The sequence below is a fragment of the Geospiza fortis genome, unplaced genomic scaffold (genome assembly GCF_000277835.1).
Source record: "Geospiza fortis unplaced genomic scaffold, GeoFor_1.0 scaffold205, whole genome shotgun sequence".
Lineage (NCBI taxonomy): Eukaryota > Metazoa > Chordata > Aves > Passeriformes > Thraupidae > Geospiza > Geospiza fortis.
Window position 1 is genome coordinate 37,774 of NW_005054799.1, and position 5,262 is coordinate 43,035.

Sequence of the window (5,262 nt, forward strand, 5' to 3'; positions counted from 1 at the left end):
GATCTTCAGAGGAAAGAATACATCCTTCTCTACAGATCCTCCTTGCTCCAACAGAACCACACCTGATACTTCAGAGGACTGCAGCCACATTTTCAATCGGACTGCCACCAACACCCTGACCAACAGGGTGTCAGGTTGGGTTCTGACTCTGTCAGTGTTGTTCTAGTGGACTGCATTGTTTATTTTATTCTTTGTTTTCTTCCCTATTAAAGAACTGTTATTTCCTGCTCCCATATTTTTGCCTGAGAGCCCCTTAATTTAAAATTATAGCAATTCGGAGGGGTGGGGAGGGTTTACATTCTCCATTTCAGGGGAGGCTCCTGCCTTCCTTAGCAGACTCCTGTCTTTCCAAACCAAGACAGTCACAAAGATCTCTTCAAAGGAAATAATACTATTCAGTTGGTTATCACAGTTAGCTGTGGGAGACTTTGAGGATTGAACTATGAAGTTCATAAACAGAAAGACACTAATTTAAAAAAAGTCCAGTATGCAAAAGGAAACAATCTTCTCTCCCCATTACTAAAAAAGAGTAACTTAGCATAGGCACATCATTTCACATTTCTGTAAGCAAGCTCTTACAACCATATAGTCAGCCAACAAAAAATGTCCAAACTTCTCCTTGCTGCTTGGTCCCTATTCTCACCTTGAGAAATTTGTTGTGACAGTAAGACAGCCCAGGGAATTGAATCAGAGTAAAACTGAACTTAGAATCATGGAATCATTCAGGTTAGAAAATACCTCTAAGATCATTGAGTCCAACCATTCACCCAGCACTGCCAAGCCCACCTTTAAACTGTGTCCCCAAGTGCCACATCTACATGTCTTTTAAATCCCTCCAGGGATGGTGTCCTGGGTAACCCAAAATGTTATTGTATTCCATATCTGTGCTCAAAATTGTTACTGTCTTTTTAAGACCCAGCAGCTGGAAATAGAACCACAGGGCTGGGGAGTGCTGGTCCCTTTTTAAGGTTGGGGTCACTCATCCTGGTTTAGGGCAAATTTGGGAGGAAACTTCCAAAGGGGCCCTTCTAGAAAGCAGATTCAAGTGGCCCCTCCCCCAATTGGTTCGGGAAAAGATTTCCTTGGAGAAAAGTGGAAAAAACTGTTTATTTAACAAGCAAAGTATTCATAAGCATAAAAAATTAATAATATTAAACAATAAAACCTCTCGCTGTTCTGAAGAGATGGCAAATTCAGAAAGTCCTTGTCGTGGATTGTAGCTCGGCTCACTCAGTCTCTTATCAGTCCCCCTGGAGCTGGAATGCAGGGTCCCAGGCCCTGGTGGGCCACAGGTATGAGCTCCCAGTGTTTTTCTGGGTTTTCAGTCCAAAGCAGGTTTGAACAGTTCCAAGAAAAAAAAATAGCCACAGTCTGGGGAACTTCTCTGCCTCTGCTAGCTAAGAAAAACTAAGAAAAAGCAAAGGAGAGCTCTCTCCTGCTCCTTATCCATGCTGCAGACAACACAGTCTGCGAGAAGCAAAAAAATGCAGGGGAGCAAGTGCAGTTTCTAAAAACAAACTGCACACTTCTCTCTCCCTTCACTCTCAGAACCAATCTTAAAGGTGCAGAACTTAATATCCAGCATAAACAGAACAGACGATTGGGGATACAAGCACCATAAAGTCACCCTAGGACACTCAGGCAGAAGGGCTCTTTTTCCCTTGAGGCAGTGAAAGGCAGAAGCTCCCCTTTGTTTTTCCCTGAGGGGGTTGCTTCAGGCAGGTCTCAAAGAAGCTGTATTTCACAGTCCTAAACTGCTTCAAGGCAAATTCCACAAATATCTGTCTACAGCCAAACCATACTGAGAAAAACAGAACAGTCCTGCTCCATAAGGTCATCTCAGCCAGCTGCCTGCTGCTTCTGTCAAGAAGGTGAAATCCCTCTACAAGTTCCAGCTGCTGACTGAGCTCAAGCCGCCTTTGTCAACAGAACTGCCATCACCAGAAAGATAAGAGGGGCATTTGACTCGTTTTGGACTCCAGGTTTCCTTTTTGTTTTGTCCTTGTTCCCTGTTGGTTGTTATTTGGGGGGAGGGTTTGTCCACCATGTTCCATTTGACTCCCAGACCACACTGTTATCTGTGGAGGGTGCCATCTTGAGGGAGAGGTTTCTCCACCCTTTTAGTTTCACTTTGTTGCTAGGGAGTCTGCGAAGTTTAACAACATTGTATCTAGTCATTACTTACTGTTATTTTTTGCCTGTTGCTGTTTAATTTTTTAGTAAACTGTTATTTTTTCCACTTATATCTACTCGCATTCATCTCTCCTTATTGGTGGAAAGGGAGGGGTTAAAATTAAAAGGGGAGGTAACTAATTTTGGAGTGTCCATCTCTTAAATTGTCTTAAGCCAAGACAAATGGTGACTCCACCAATGCCCTGAGGAGTCTGTTCCAGTCCTTGACAACCCTTTCAGTGAAGAAATTTTTCCTAGTATCCAATGTAAACCTCCCCTGGTGCAACTTTGAGGCCATTTCCTCTCATCCCCTTACTCAGGAAACCGATCCCACCTCACTGCAACCTCCTTTCAAATAGTTTTAGAAAGAAATAAGGTCTCCCCAGAGCCTCCTTTTCTCTAAATGAAACAACCCCAACTCCCTCAGCTGCTCCTCATCAGACTTGTGCTTGTCGTGGTTTGACACTGGCCAAATGTCAGGCACACACAAAAGCTGCTCATTCACCCTCCCCTGCCACAGCTGGGCAGAGGAGAGAAAATTTAACGAAGGGTCTATGAGTTGAGAAAAGGACCAGGAGAAAACACTCCAAGGGCAAAACAGGCTCAACTTAGAGGTACAAAGTGAGTTTATTACTAACAAAATCAGAGGAGGATAATGAGAAGTAAAACAAGCCCTTAAAAAAACCTTTTTAAGGTTTAAGGTTTAAGCACCTCCCCCACGGGCTGTGGGTAGATTTCTGCATCCCCCATGGACCTCCATGGGCTGCAGGGGGACAGCCTGTTTCACCATGGTCATCACCATGGCCTGCAGAGGAATCTCAGTTCTGGCGCCTGGAGCACCTCCTCCCCCTCCTTCTTCACTGCCCTTGGTGTCTCCATAGTTTTCCCTCACATGTTCTCACCTCCTCCTCTTCTCTAGCTGGAATTAAAACCGTGCCTCCCCCTTTGTTTTGTTTTTCTTCCTAAATATGTTATCACAGAGGCATTACCAACCATCTCTAATTGGCCCAGTCTTGGCCAGCAGCATGTCCATCTTCATGGCCATCAGGGATTGGCTCTGCCAGATATGGTGGAAGTTTCTAACAGCTTCTCACAGAAACCACCTCTGTGGCCCCTCGCTACCAAAAATCAGGCCGTGCAAAAACAACACAGTGCTCCAGACCCTTCACCAGTTCTGTTGCCCTTCTCTGGATAGACTCCTGCTCCTTAATGTTTTTTTTGGCATGAGGAGCCCAAAACACAGAATTTGAGGTGTGGCCTCACCAGTGCCCAGTACAGGGGAATGATCACTGTCTGAAGTACTAAGGCCTGAACAATAGGCCCTGACTGAGGTCTGAACAACTGGCCCTGAGCCATTGTTGAGCTACAGATAAACCTTTCGACCAAATGTTATATATATATATATATATTCACTCATTAACCAAGTATTGTTATATGTGTTCATTTATTGGCAAAACATGTATTTACCTTTCTGTATCTGGAAACCAGATGAGGCCACATCTGGCCCAATTAGGGGGGTATAGGATCAAAGACAACTCTGTTGGTTCCTCCTTGAACCCTGGCCAGGCTTTGGGAGAAAGCCAACAGGAGAATGAAATTAGAAATTACGTCAGCTTGTTTGTTTAACAGTATAAAAGTTGGGCTACTGACACAACAAAGTGAGGGAACCTCGTGGCCTGCAAGGTGGATGCACCACAGGATTTCCCAGTTACTGGGTTTGGTTCTCTAGTCCTTTGCTGTGACAGCTTCCCGCCCCCCATTTGATGTTTCTTGGACTTGGATGATGGTAAAGTATTATGGTAACTGGTGATGTATCCTTCTTAATCACTATAGGCATTCTTTTGTAGTAATTATTAGGTGCATTGCTTAGCTTATCCTTTTGTGATTCTTTGCATTTTGTATTATAGTAAATTACACTATTCCTTGAGTTGGTGTCTGTGTCTCTGACCCTACTCACTGGCAAAACACTGCCCTACTCCTGATGGCCACGCTATTGCTGATACAAGCCAAGATGCCATTGGCCTTTGTAGCCACCTGGGCACACTGCTGGCTCCTGTTTGGCTGGCTGTCAACCAGCATCCCCAGGTCCTTTTCCACAGGGCCACTTTCTGGCCACTCTTCCTCAAGTCTATGGCACTGCATGGGGTTGTTGTGACCCAAGTACGTGACCCAGCACTTGACCTTGTTGAACCTCATACAGTTGGTCTCAGCCCATTGATCCAGCTCATCCAGATCTCTCTTGTACCATTAAAAGACAGCAGGAGCAAGCAGCCAGGAATTGCCTTTTCAAGGGCCACATTATTCATACACATCAAAACAACCATCTAAAATACTATGGTAGCACTCTCATCAGGCACACACTTTCCTCAGCATTGAGGAGATGAGGTTATCCTATTTCAGATACTGAATATCAACATTTCCAGACAGTCAGTTTGGATACAGTGATGCTTCAAGTAGCTATCAGGGAGCTAGCCCAGCAATCTTCAAACTGGTATTCCCCCAACACCCCACCTATAAATGCACCATGGATGCAGTTGCCAGTGAAAGCAGTGTCACAGTAAGTGTCGAGTGGCTCACCCTAACTTTGGAAGAAGAGGCCAACTGAAGATTTCACCTTAATTTCATCACAGCAACTTCTCAACAGCAAAACAATAGAAGTAAAGAAAGATGGAGACAGAACTTCTTGGAGTTTGCAAAATGCTAGAGAAAGTCATTGTCCATCTGGCATTTCTGTTCTACTTTTTCTCACTCTCACAGTTAAGATGAAGAAAATAGTATTTCAAGTATTCATAAAAAATAGCTTGAAGTACTATAAAAGCTTTATAGTCACGTCACATAAAAGAAATTGTGTTAAAAGATAATACCAATATTCAAGAATTTACAGAGAACTTTGTGTTGCATGCTTTCATAGATAGTTGTATAAACTTGATAGCAACATCAGCTCCTTTGTTTCAGATGCTGAGTAAGCATAATTCTGGATTCCATATTCAGAATACAAACAAATGAAATAATCCTTGACAATGAGATTAAGGAAACAGCATGTATTGCAAAATATTGTCTTTTACCCTGCTCGCCGCCTTCTGTGCATTC